Here is a 15,045-nt window from a genome sequence, read left to right as displayed (position 1 = left end):
CTGTCCACAGAATATTTTGCCAGTACTGCTGTGGAACATCCAGGTGCTCTTGTGCAAACTGTAAACGTGCAGCAATGTTTTTTTTGGACAGCAGTGGCTTCCTCTGTGGTATCCTCCCATGAAATCCATTCTTGTTTAGTGTTTTACGTATCGTAGATTCGCTAACAGAGATGTTAGCATATGCCAGAGACTTTTGTAAGTCTTTAGCTGACACTCTAGGATTCTTCTTCACCTCATTGAGCAGTCTGCGCTGTGCTGTTGCAGTCATCTTTACAGGACAGCCACTCCTAGGGAGAGTAGCAGCAGTGCTGAACTTTCTCCATTTATAGACAATTTGTCTTACTGTGGACTGATGAACAGCAAGGCTTTTGGAGATACTTTTATAACCCTTTTCAGCTTTATGCAAGTCAACAATTCTTAATCGTAGGGCTTCTGAGAGCTCTTTTGTTTGAGACATCATTCACATCAGCAATGCTTCTTGTGAAAAGCAAACCCAGAACTGGTGTGTGTTTTTTATAGGGCAGGGCAGCTGTAACCAACACCTCCAATCTCATCTCATTGATTGGACTCCAGTTGGCTGACACTTCACTCCAATTAGCTCTTGGAGATGTCATTAGTCTAGGGGTTCACATACTTTTTCCACCTGCACTGTGAATGTTTACATGGTGTGTTCAATAAAAACATGGTAACATTTAATTCTTTGTGTGTTATTAGTTTAAGCAGACTGTGATTGTCTATTGTTGTGACTTAGATGAAGATCAGATCACATTTTATGACCAATTTGTGCAGAAGTCCATATCATTCCAAAGGGTTCACATACTTTTTCTTGCAACTGTATGTGATATGGGGTCATATAGACCCATATCGCTTTTAAACACAGATTACCAAATCTTTGCAAAAATCCTGGCTAATCGTCTGAAGAAGGTCATTGCCTCTCTGGTTCATCCCGACCAGACAGGATTCATTCCGGGTCGGCAAATACAGATGAGTCTCTCTGTTGGGGGTGGTATGGACCACTCCATCCTGTCTTTAGATGCTGCAAAAGCATTTAACAGGAATAAGTGGTCTTTTCTCTGGTCCACTATGTCTTCCTTTGGCTTGGGGAATGTATTTATAGAAATGACTCAAATGTTATATGAACAGCCGTCAGCTCGCATTAACATTAACGGTATCAGATCTTCTCCTGTTACGATGTGGCGAGGGATGAGACTGGGGTGTCCCCTCTCTCCCCTCCTTTTTGCCCTATATTTTGAACCGCTAGCCTGAAAGATTTGATCAGATAACCGTATAGACGGCTTTGGGGTGGCAGGAGTGAGCGATAAAATAAGCCTCTATGCCGATGACGTTATTTTGTTCTTGGATCAGGGATGGAAAATCCTTCCCTATGTGATGAAAGCAATAGAGGAATTCAGCAAATTGTCGGGTTATTTGATTAACTGGACTAAGTCATCGCTCCTCCCGCTGAACCGCAAGGCCGTAGATGAGGGCAGTGGAGTTCGGGTCCTCTCTCCCAATGGAACTTTGGACTATTTGGGGGTGAAGATTGGGGTTCCCATTAATAGATTTTATGAGCTTAATTTGGCCCTGGTTTTGAATAGAGTTAAGTCTAAAATATGTGCGTGGCAGAAATTGATATTGGCTCAGACTGATCGAATAGCACTGGTCAAAATGATCATTCTGCCTATTGTGATGTACCCGATGTGTGCTTCCCCGGTTTGGATCGATGATATTTTTTTCCATATACTGGAGACTCTTATTAACGATCTAATATGGGGAAGGGGGGTCCGTATAAAACAACGATATCTATGGTTGTTGGAATCAGATGGTGGGCTATCATTCCCTTTCTTTCAAGGATATTATTTATGTGCAGAAATTCAGCGATGTAATTTTAAAGAGAGTTTACTTTCACAATATATGATCCAGATTATGGATAAACTAATAGAGAAAATTTTCACTTGTTTGGAATCTGGCTATTTGGGTTTGAGGAAGTCCCTATTGATACCCTGGACACTACAGAGAGTTTGGAATAAGCTTAAGATGATACTTAAAGTTTTGCACTCTTTTGCTTTCACCCCTCTGTGGGAGAACAGGAAACTGGAGGAATTCCTCAAAATCACAGATTTTACTTATTGGCTCCGCAAGGGGGTTGTTAATGTAGGTCATCGTTTTTCTTTGAGACACTTTAAATCCTATCAAGAATTTAATTTTACTGACAGCACACCACTAGATCTGTTTATGTATTTATGTTTAAAACACGCATATGAGGCCTCTAGCAATAAAGGCTATATTTTTCCACGGGACAATTTATTCTTTGATTACTGTTTTGCTCAGACAGATGAGAGGGTCAAGATAGCTAGATTATACTGCAAACTTCGAATGGCATCAGCAACCATAATTGTTTTTAAAAGCCCAGATAAGTGGAAGCAAGAGTTGCGTTGTCTTCCGCTGCACTGGACTAGTATTTACAGAAATGTAAGAAAGGCCACAATCTCTAACGCGCATAGAATAATTCAATTTAAGATCTTGCACCGATTGTACTATACGCCAAAAGTCCAATCGAAATTTCCGCAAAATGTAGGACGAGAATGCTTCTGTCCGAAATGTGGATATGTGAACGCGGATTTCGTCCATTTACTTTGGGACTGTAGCAAATTAAAATGGTTTTGGGAACTGGTCATTCTATTCTTTCAAAGGGAGACTTCTTCTTCTTATAACCCTGGGGGGCTAACGGTGATGCTGGGATATTATGCCCCAGACACGGTTAGTCCGGTTCAGGTCAGACAGATTTGGATGAGGGGTCTGATGGTGGCAAAAGTTATCTTAATTAAATATTGGGGATCTGTCTCCCTACCCTCAATAAATGAATGGATACAGTATTTTCGAAAAACTCAAATTTATGAGGATATGGAAAGAAAACGGAGAGCGGCACGTGTGACTCTTTAGATATAATTTATAGTGTACTTATAATTGTGTTTGATAGAGCTGTAGTGACAACAGCCAATTGGGGAGGAGGGGGGGGGGTATAGTCTTATTTTGTGGATATTAACCTGGAATCTAATGTGACATGCATAAAATATATAGGATATTGTTCTTTCTTATAGGGTAGCTGATTGTTGTCTACAATGGCTGTCCTGTATGTAGCTGTTCTTTTTGTTTTGATGCATGTCTCTTATACTTTATATTTAAATAAAAAAGGAAAAGGAGATAATAATTTAAAAAAAACATGCAACAAGAAGAAATGAGAGTGTGACAAAACATTTTTTGAGCATTCAATTCAATTTAATGAAAACAACGAATAAACTGAAACAGGCTGTTTTTCAGCTGATCAAAAGTTTAGGACCACATGCCTTTAACCACTTCAGCCCCAATAGCTTAAACACCCTTAATGACCAGGCCACTTTTTACACTTCTGACCTACACTACTTTCACAGTTTATTGCTCGGTCATGCAACTTACCACCAAAATGAATTTTACCTCCTTTTCTTCTCACTAATAGAGCTTTCATTTGGTGGTATTTCATTGCTGCTGCCATTTTAAATTTTTTTGTTATTAATCAAAATTTAACGATTTTTTGCAAAAAAATGACATTTTTCACTTTCAGTTGTAAAATTTTGCAAAAAAAAAACGACATCCATATATAAATTTTTCTCTAAATTTATTGTTCTACATGTCTTTGATAAAAAAAAATGTTTGGGTAAAAAAAAAATGGTTTGGGTAAAAGTTATAGCGTTTACAAACTATGGTACAAAAATGTGAATTTCCGCTTTTTGAAGCAGCTCTGACTTTCTGAGCACCTGTCATGTTTCCTGAGGTTCTACAATGCCCAGACAGTACAAACACCCCACAAATGACCCCATTTTGGAAAGTAGACACCCTAAGGTATTCGCTGATGGGCATAGTGAGTTCATAGAACTTTTTATTTTTTGTCACAAGTTAGCAGAAAATGATGATTTTTTTTTCTAACAAAGTCTCATATTCCACTAACTTGTGACAAAAAATAAAAAGTTCTATGAACTCACTATGCCCATCAGCGAATACCTTGGGGTGTCTTCTTTCCAAAATGGGGTCACTTGAGGGGTAGTTATACTGCCCTGGCATTCTAGGGGCCCAAATGTGTGGTAAGGAGTTTGAAATCAAAATCTGTAAAAAATGGCCGGTGAAATCTGAAAGGTGCTCTTTGGAATGTGGGCCCCTTTGCCCACCTAGGCTGCAAAAAAGTGTCACACATGTGGTATCTCCGTACTCAGGAGAAGTTGGGAAATGTGTTTTGGGGTGTGATTTTACATATACCCATGCTGGGTGAGAGAAATATCTTGGCAAAAGACAACTTTTCCTATTTTTTATACAAAGTTGGCATTTGACCAAGATATTTATCTCACCCAGCATGGGTATATGTAAAATGATACAACAAAACACATTGCCCAACTTCTCCTGAGTACGGAGATACCACATGTGTGACACTTTTTTGCAGCTTAGGTGGGCAAAGGGGCCCACATTCCAAAAAGCACCTTTCGGATTTCACCGGCCATTTTTTACAGATTTTGATTTCAAACTCCTTACCACACATTTGGGCCCCTAGAATGCCAGGGCAGTATAACTACCCCACAAGTGACCCCATTTTGGAAAGAAGACACCCCAAGGTATTCCGTGAGGGGCATGGCGAGTTCCTAGAATTTATTATTTTTTGTCACAAGTTAACGGAAAATGATGATTTTTTATTTTTTATTTTTTTCTTACAAAGTCTCATATTCCACTAACTTGTGACAAAAAATAAAAACTTCCATGAACTCACTATGCCCATCAGCGAATACCTTGGGGTGTCTTCTTTCCAAAATGGGGTCACTTGTGAGGTAGTTATACTGCCCTGGCATTCTAGGGGCCCAAATGTGTGGTAAGGAGTTTGAAATCAAAATGTGTAAAAAATGACCTGTGAAATCCTAAAGGTGCTCTTTGGAATGTGGGCCCCTTTGCCCACCTAGGCTGCAAAAAAGTGTCACACATCTGGTATCTCCGTACTCAGGAGAAGTTGGGCAATGTGTTTTGGGGTGTCATTTTACATATACCCATGCTGGGTGAGATAAATATCTCAGTCAAATGCCAACTTTGTATAAAAAAATGAGAAAAGTTTTCTTTTGCCAAGATATTTCTCTCACCCAGCATGGGTATATGTAAAAAGACACCCCAAAACACATTGCCCAACTTCTCCTGAGTACGGAGATACCACATGTGTGACACTTTTTTGCAGCCTAGGTGGGCAAAGGGGCCCACATTCCAAAGAGCACCTTTCAGATTTCACCGGCCATTTTTTACAGATTTTGATTTCAAACCACTTCTCACGCATTCGGCCCCTAAAATGCCAGGGCAGTATAACTACCCCACAAGTGACCCCATTTTGGAAAGAAGACACCCCAAGGTATTTCGTGATGGGCATAGTGAGTTCATGGAAGTTTTTATTTTTTGTCACAAGTTAGTGGAATATGAGACTTTGTAAGAAAAAAAAAAAAAATCATCACCGCTAACTTGTGACAAAAAATAAAACATTCTAGGAAATCGCCATGCCCCTCACGCAATACCTTGGGGTGTCTTCTTTCCAAAATGGGGTCACTTGTGGGGAAGTTATACTGCCCTGGCATTCTAGGGGCCCTAATGTGTGGTAAGTAGGTAAATGACCTGTGAAATCCGAAAGGTGCTCTTTGGAATGTGGGCCCCTTTGCCCACCTAGGCTGCAAAAAACTGTCACACATGTGGTATTGCCGTATTCAGGAGAAGTTGGGCAATGTGTTTTGGGGTGTCTTTTTACATAACCATGCTGGGTGAGATAAATATCTCGGCAAAAGACAACTTTTCCCATTTTTTATACAAAGTTGGCATTTGACCAAGATATTTATCTCACCCAGCATGGGAATATGTAAAATGACACCCCAAAACACATTGCCCAACTTCTCCTTAGTACGGCGATACCAGATGTGTGACACTTTTTTGCAGCCTAGATGCGCAAAGGGGCCCACATTCCTTTTATGAGGGCATTTTTAGACATTTGGATCCCAGACTTCTTCTCACGCTTTAGGGCCCCTAAAATGCCAGGGCAGTATAAATACCCCACATGTGACCCCATTTTGGAAAGAAGACACCCCAAGGTATTCAATGAGGGGCATGGGGTATTTATACTGCCCTGGCATTCTAGGGGCCCTAAAGCGTGAGAAGAAGTCTGGAATATAAATGTCTAAAAAATTTTACGCATTTGGATTCCGTGAGGGCTATGGTGAGTTCATGTGAGATTTTATTTTTTGACACAAGTTAGTGGAATATGAGACTTTGTAAGAAAAAAATAATAATTTCCGCTAACTTGGGCCAAAAAAATGTCTGAATGGAGCCTTACAGGGGGGTGATCAATGACAGGAGGGTGATCAATGACAGGGGGGTGATCAGGGAGTCTATATTGGGTGATCACCCCCCTGTCATTGATCACCTCCCTGTCAGGCTCCATTCAGATGTCCGTATGTGTTTTGCGGATCCGATCCATGTATCCGTGGATCCGTAAAAATCATACGGACGTCTGAATGGAGCCTTACAAGGGGGTGATCAATGACAGGGGGGTGATCAATGACAGGGGGGTGATCAGGGAGTCTATATGGGGTGATCACCCCCCTGTCATTGATCACCCCCCTATAAGGCTCCATTCAGATGTCCGTATGTGTTTTGCGGATCCGATCCATGTATCCGTGGATCCGTAAAAAAACATACGGACATCTGAATGCAGCCTTACAGGGGGGTGATCAATGACAGGGGGGTGATCAATGACAGGGGGGTGATCAGGGAGTCTATATGGGGTTATCACCCCCCGTCATTGATCACCCCCCTGTCAGGCTCCATTCAGATTTCCGTATGTGTTTTGCGGATCCGATCTATGTATCAGTGGATCCGTAAAAATCATACGGACGTCTGAATGGACCCTTACAGGGGGGTGATCAATGACAGGGGGGTGATCAATGACAGGGGGGTGATCAGGGAGTCTATATGGGGTCATCACCACCCTGTAAGGCTCCATTCAAACGTCTGTATGTGTTTTGCGGATCCGATCCATGTATCCGTGGATCCTTAAAAAACATACGGACATCTGAATGCAGCCTTACAGGGGGGTGATCAATGACAGGGGGGTGATCAATGACAGGGGGGTGATCAGGGAGTCTATATGGGGTGATCACCCCCTGTCATTGATCACCCCCCTGTAAGGCTCCATTCAGACGTCCGTATGTGTTTTGCAGGACCGATCCATGTATCAGTGGATCCGTAAAAATCATACGGACGTCTGAATGGACCCTTACAGGGGGGTGATCAATGACAGGGGGGTGATCAGGGAGTCTATATGGGGTGATCACCCCCCTGTAAGGCTCTATTCAGACGTCTGTATGTGTTTTGCGGATCCGATCCATGTATCCGTGGATCCGTAAAAAACATACGGACATCTGAATGCAGCCTTACAGGGGGGTGATCAATGACAGAGGGGTGATCAATGACAGGGGGGTGATCAGGGAGTCTATATGGGGTGATCACCTCTGTCATTGATCACTCTCCTGTAAGGCTCCATTCAGACGTCCGTATGTGTTTTGCGGATCCGATCCATCTATCAGTGGATCCGTAAAAATCATACGGACGTCTGAATGGACCCTTACAGGGAGGTGATCAATGACAGGGGGGTGATCAATGACAGGGGGGTGATCAGGGAGTCTATATGGGGTGATCAGGGGTGATCAGGGGTGAATAAGGGGTTAATAAGTGACCGGGGGGGGGGGGTAGTGTAGTGTGGTGCTTGGTGCTACATATTACTGAGCTGCCTGTGTCCTCTGATGGTCGATCCAAACAAAGGGGACCACCAGAGGACCAGGTAGCAGGTATATTAGACGCTGTTATCAAAACAGCGTCTAATATACCTGTTAGGGGTTAAAAAAATCACATCTCCAGCCTGCCAGCGAACGATCGCCGCTGGCAGGCTGGAGATCCACTCGCTTACCTTCTGTTCCTGTGAACGCGTGCGCCTGTGTGCACGCGCTCACAGGAAATCTCTCGTCTCACGAGATGACGCGTAGATGCGTGACTCTGCGCAGCGCTGCCACCTCCGGAACGCGATCCTGCGTTAGGCGGTCCGGAGGTGGTTAAAATCTGTGCAAAGATGTGGATTCATTGTCATTTTCTGTCAGGTAGTCACACGTTGTGATGGCAAAGGCAAAAAAACACTCCCTTTTTGAACGTGGTCGGGTTGTTGAACTGCATATCCAGGGTCTCTCACAGCGCGCCATCGCTGCCGAGGTGGGACGCAGTAAGACAGTCATTTGGAATTTTTTTAATTCTTAAATGATCCTGAGGGTTATGGAACAAAAAAGTCAAGTGGAAGACCCCAAAAAATTTCATCAGCACTGAGCCGGAGGATCCATTTGGCTGTCCGTCAAGACACTGGACGATCCTCGACCCAAATTAAGGCCCTTACTGGTGCTGACTGCAGCCCCATAACCATCAGACGGCATCTGAGACTGAAGGGCTTCAAAAACCAAAAACGTCTTCAAAGACCTCGTCTCCTTGAACTCCACAGAACTGCTCGTTTGGACTTTGCAAGAGAGCACCAAACATGGGACATTCTCTGATGAGAAAAAATGTAACCTTGATGGTCCTGATGGTTTCCAACGTTACTGGCATGACAAGCAGATCCCACCTGAGATGTTTTCTACACGCCACAGTGGAGGGGGCACCATAATGGTCTGGGCTGCTTTTTCCTTCAGTGGAACAATGGAGCTTCAGGAAGTGCAGTGGCGTCAAACGGCCGCTGGCTATGTCCAGATGTTGCAGAGAGCATTCCTCATGACTGAGGGCCCTCGTCTGTGTGGTAACGACTGGGTTTTTCAACAGGACAACGCTACAGTACACAATGCCCACAGGACAAGGGACTTCTTCCAGGAGAATAACATCACTCTTTTGACTCATCCTGCGTGTTCCCCTGATCTAAATCCAATTGAGAACCTTTGGGGATGGATGGCAAGGGAAGTTCCAGACAGTAGATGGCCTTCGTGAAGCCGTCTTCACCACTTGGAGAAATGTTCCCACTCACCTCATGGAAACGCTTGCATCAAGCATGCCGAAATGAATTTTTGAAGTGATAAACAATAACGGCGGAGCTACTCATTACTGAGTTCATGTTTGGAAGTTGGATTTCTGTTTTGGGGGGGTTTAGGGGTTTTCTGGAGGTGTGGTACTAAATTTTTGATCAGCTAAAAAACAGCCTGTTTCAGTTTATTTGTTGTTTTCATTAAATTGAATGCTCAAAAAATTTTTGTCTCACTCCCATTTCTTCTTGTTGCATGTTGAAGCTCTACTTGAAACCTTGTTAAGATCCAGCCATGCTAAATAGGATTTTTTGCCATTTTTCAAGTGGTCTTAAACTTTTGATTAGGACTGTATTAACCAGCATGATCCACCTTACTAGGCAGTAAGACTTGATAGGGTAGATCCTACTGAATGGTACTTTTTAAATGTGCACTAAGAACCTTAAATTATAAAGAATAGTATAGAGTATAGTATAGTTAATAGATGTGCACCTTAAAATTGTTAGGGGGTGCTAACTTTGTCTTATGTATTAATATCAATGGGTAATGTGCAATTCTTCATTTCTCCTGTGATGGCACTGCAGGGAAACTGAACACTTCCTGCCAGGTTCCTCACAGATTGGAGCCAATCACTGGAGATCTCATCAGCAGTTACTGATCTATGTTGTTCTGATAGGGGCTTAGGTCAGTCATATGGGGCAAAAATAACATCATTTATGATCATTCTAACATATTGGGGAAAAAAGAACATCCCTTAGGCCTTTTTCACACGTCAGTGAATTTCCAATGTCTGCTGTCCATGGTCTCCACGGACTGCTCACATATCCATTGACATCAATGTGTGTATTCACATATCAATGGTTTTCCATTGGTGACACCATGGAAGCATGTCCTATTTTGTCCGTGATTACAGATCTCTCACGCACATAATAGTCTATGGGTCCATCAAAACTATGGACACTGATGCCATCTGTGTTTGGTCCATTGTTTTCACAGATCATTGGTAGGAGATGCTCTGGAAAGTTAGTGTCTGAGGAATACAGATGACACACAGAGGGTAAAAAATGGACACATGGACCAAACACAGATCCTTCAAGGACATCTTCACAGATGAACCACTGACCATCTTGTCATGACTGACATGGACGTGTGAACGAGGCCTTAAAGTACCTAATAATTTTAATGTAGTCACAAAGGAATTCAATCTTGGGAAAGGAAAAAAAAAATCAAAATTTTTGCAACTGCGAGCTAAAGCTGACCTTAAATATATAAATAATTTTCTACATGCATTCATCAAAACATGACAAGCGGTATGTTGTGGGGGGGGTACAGATGTAAAAGATTTCTTAGTCCAAATAGCCCAATTTCCATGTATTTTCAGATTTATAAACCACAGCAAATGGCACACAGCTAAACATAACATCTCTGGTGACATTTCACGGATTTATTAACGCGCCTCAGTAAGCAGGGCTCCCTCTTATTTCACCGATATTGTACTATAGTGACATATGCAATCAAAATGTTTCTGCCATAAGGATCATAAATCATAGAGATGGACTCATTGTAGAAATATTCCCAATCTAATGGCAGTGAAAAGCGCACCCATAGATCTTCCATTGTACTATTGTTGAGAGAGCTAGATGGATCGGATATCGTATCGTCCAGTTAAAAATTTACTACTAATCTTTTTCACTCCAAAAATATCGTTTTCTGTGCAATTAAATGGTTGAAAGTACAAATGTCTGCATTGTACTAAGAAAATATGGAGACTTTGCAGCTTACAGAAGTAAATAGCTACTCAAGTTCTGACATGTTGTTCCTTCTGCTCTTAAAGGGGTGGCCAATAAAATTATAAATGCATTAAAAAAAAATGATATCTAAGCGATTCCCCGCCACTCCAGTACTGATGCTTCATGGGTCCCCTCTGGTCTCTACTTCCTAACCATTCACATAGAAAAAGACAGCTCAGCCAATCCCTGGCTGAAGAGGTCACTACGGTGGTCAGTAAAAGGCTGAGTGGTCATTTACTGTGTGTCGAGAGGGAGCAGGAAGTAGAGACCAGTGGGTACCCATGAAATGTTGAAATAGGTGTGCCAGTCGATCAATGAAGTGAGTATCATTTATTTTTGGGAGTCTGGCATCTGTAAGCAGAAAGAATCAGATCTGGGGTCTTAGAGACTGGTTTGGATTCTATGTAAAGAGGGTGATCTGGCCTGAGGTCTGTATACATGGTAGTCTTGTATGAGGTCTATGTATAGGAGACCTCTGGTCTAGGGTCTGTATGAAGGCGAGATATGAAGGGTGGGTCTTGCCTTCGATCCATATATTTAATTAGAGCTCTGGTCTACGACCTGTGTCCATTTTGGGATCGATGAATGGAATCATATGTTCTGTACTATTTGTGATTCAAATGCCGTTGGAATAGGGCATGTCCTATATAAATAGGTAAGCATAAGAAAAAAATATTGTTTATCACACTATATGCACCACTTTCTGATCCACTCTTTTGAATGGAAGTCATGACACATTGGATCCATCACACAACACGCCCCCAACGCCTCCATTAACGTATACATAGATACATGCTGTGCTTTTCAAATCTGTAGGAACACCCAATGGAAGTCCCAAATGGAGCCTTTGACTGCAGTGTGATCACAGTCTTACTTTACTGACATTTAGAATTAAACAGTCCATAAGAGAGGTCTTGGTTGCGACTTCCTGTTACTAGGGCAGAGGTAGGCAACCTCCGGCAATCCAGCTGCTGTGAAACTACAACTCCTAGTATGCATGCATGATTAAGGGTACTTTCACACTAACGTTTTTGTTTTCCGGTATTGAGTTCCGTCACAGGAGCTCAATACCAGAAAAAAACTGATCAATTTTATCCTAATGCATTCTGAAAGGAGAGCATTCCACTCAGGATGCATCAGTTCAGTCCCTCTTACGTTGTTTGGACAGAAAAAATACCGCAGCATGCTGCAGTTTTCTTTCCGGCCAAAAATACTGATCACTTGCCGGAATGCCGGATCTGGCATTAATTTACATTGAAGTGCATTAGTACCGGATCCGGCATTAAGTGTTCTGGCAAAACGGAACCGGCTTTCCGGTCTGCGCTTGCGCAGACCTTTAAATATGCAAAAAAATTATAATACCACATGACACCGGAGAGACGGATCCGGTATTTCAATGCATTTGTCAGACGGATCCGCATCCGTCTGACAAATGCCATCAGTTTGCGTCCGGAACTGCCTGCCGGAACCCTCTGCCGCAAGTGTGAAAGTACCCTTAACATTAGGAAGAAAATTATCCCAATCTTACATTATAAAATAGTATAATGGTACTATTATTATTTTTTATTATAAGATTGGGATAATTTTCTTTCTAATCTTTAATCTTTAAGATCTACCTTTTTCCTCTGCAAATTTCCCCCCCAAAAAAATATTTGTTCATACAGTATACCATATTTTTAGACTATATATACCCACTGCTCAAAAAATAAAGGGAACACTAAAATACCACATCCTAGATCTCAATGAATGAAATAATATTCCAGTTGCAAATCTTTATTCATTACTTAGTGGAATGCGTAGAGAACAATAAAACATAAAAATGATCAATGTGAATCAAAATTAATATCCCATGGAGGTCTGGATTTAGAATAATACTCAAATTCAAAGTGGGAAATCAAATTTCAGGCTGATCCAACTTCAGTTGAAATGCCTCAAGACAAGGAAATGAGGATCAGTAGTGTGTGGCCTCCACGTGCCTGTATGACTTCCCTACAACGCCTGTGCATGCTCCTGATGAGGTGGCGGACGGTCTCCTGATGGATCTCCTCCAAGACCTGGATTAAAGCATCAGTCAACTCCTGGACAGTCTGTAGTGCAACGTGGCGATGGAATGAGACATGATGTTCCAGATGTGCTCGATTGGATTCAGGTCTGGGAAACGGGCGGGCCAGTCCATAGCATCAATGCCTTCATCATGCACTAACTGCTGACACACTTCAGTCTCATGAGGCCTAGCATTATCAGAAGTAACCCAGGGCCCAGTGCACCGTCATATGGTCTCACAATGGGTCTGAGATTCTCTTCCCGGTACCTAATTGCACATGGAGGGCTGTGCGACCCTCCAAAGAAATGCCTACCCACACCTTTACTGACTGACTGCCAAACCGGTCATGCTGGAGGATGTTGCAGGCAGCAGAACGTTCTCCACGGCGTCTCCAGATTCTGTCACATGTGCTCAGTGAAAACCTGCTCTCATCCATGAAGAGCACAGGGTGCCAATGTCGAATCTGCTAATCTTCATTTTCTCTAGCAAATGCCAATCGCCCTGCACGGTGTTGGGCTGTAAGCACAACACCGACTTGTGAACGTCGGACCCTCATACCACCCTCATGGAGTCTGTTTTTGACAGTTTGAGCAGACACATGGATATTAGTGGCCTGCTGAAGGTCATTTTAAAGGGCTCTGGCACTGCTCCTGCATGCACAAAGGGTCGTTCTGGGTTGTTGCCCTCCTACGGCCCTCTCCACGTCTCCTGGTGTACTGGCCTGTCTCTCTTGGTATCTGCTCCATGATCTGGACACCGCGCTGACAGACACAGCTAACCTTCTTGCCACAGCTCGCATTGATGTACCATCCTGGATGAGCTGCACTACCTGAGCAACTTGTGTGGGTTGTAGACACCGCCTCATGCTACCTCTAGGGGTGAGAGCAATGACAAAATGCAAAAGTGATCAAAATAACAGTCAAAAAGGAAGAAAACAGAGAAATGGCCTGTGGTCACCACCTGCAGAACCACTCCTTTATAGGGGTTGTCTTGCTACATTTCTACCTGATTAGTTTGCACAACAGCAGGAGAAAGTGATTCACAATCAGTGTTGCTTCATAACTGGACAGGTTGATTTCACAGAAGTGTGATTGACTTGGAGCTACATTGTGTTGTTTAGGTGTTACCTTTATTTATTTTTTGAGCAGTATATATATATACTAATAAATATATATACTATAAATATACAGTATTATCAGTATTATAAAGTAATAAACATCTTATAAACGGTAAGTATAAGGGAGCTGAGAGTTGAAGATTTTTCCTCAAGGGTAATATAACAGAAAAATGATGTCGGTGTATTGACTGGAAGTTCATAGCAAGAATAAAACTATTTAATTCTATCTAATTGATTTGGCACATTTTTTTTCTTATTTTCTGGCGTGAAGTTTTTTAAATCAATCCATTCCGCTGCACAGGTCATTACACCAGTGAGTCACATGAATTGTGTAATGACTGTGAAGAAGAAGATGAACCTATTTTGCAAAAAAGATACAAGAGCGCAGTCAAAACTCAATAAAACTCATCTATTAATTGAAACAACGAGAAACTCGAGACTTGCATTGTTTTTATAGGTATGATAGGAGTGTTGCAGAAAACATTTAAAAGAAAATCTTTCATGGATATGAATCTTGTTATAAAGAATAAAAACATTTAACAAATAACATATATTATGGTACAATTTTCTCCACTAAATACACTACCCATCCATCCATGAAAAAAGTGATCAAATTATTTTAAAAAATGAATGCAGGGGAATAAACATGTCAGCTCTCCTATGTGGTGTAGTATAGAGGATCTGTCAGCTCTCCTGTATGGTGTAGTATAGAGGATCTGTCGGCTCTCCTGTGAGGTTTAGTACAGAGGATCTGTCAGCTCTCCTGTGTGGTGTAGTATAGAGGATCTATCAGCTCTCCTGTGTGGTGTAGTATAGAGGATCTGTCGGCTCTCCTGTGTGGTGTAGTATAGAGGATCTGTCGGCTCTCCTGTGTGGTGTAGTATAGAGGATCTGTCGGCTCTCCTGTGTGGTGTAGTATAGAGGATCTGTCGGCTCTCCTGTGTGGTGTAGTATAGAGGATCTGTCAGCTCTCCTGTGTGGTGTAGTATAGAGGATCTG

General features: G+C 42.2%; 1 long non-coding RNA gene across 1 annotated transcript; it reads right to left on the bottom strand.

Moving 5' to 3' along the window:
• Positions 1-821: 821 nt before the first annotated feature.
• Positions 822-14,071, bottom strand: LOC120991306. The gene is made up of 3 exons (XR_005776620.1): positions 13,935-14,071; positions 9,613-9,617; positions 822-832 (listed from the first exon to the last, which is right to left on the bottom strand). It is a non-coding gene; the product is annotated as an uncharacterized LOC120991306 (long non-coding RNA).
• Between the last annotated feature and the right edge of the window lie 974 nt (positions 14,072-15,045).

This window comes from Bufo bufo, chromosome 2 (assembly GCF_905171765.1).
Source record: "Bufo bufo chromosome 2, aBufBuf1.1, whole genome shotgun sequence".
Taxonomy (NCBI): Eukaryota; Metazoa; Chordata; class Amphibia; order Anura; family Bufonidae; genus Bufo; species Bufo bufo.
This window is presented reverse-complemented; position numbering and strand designations above follow the sequence as displayed.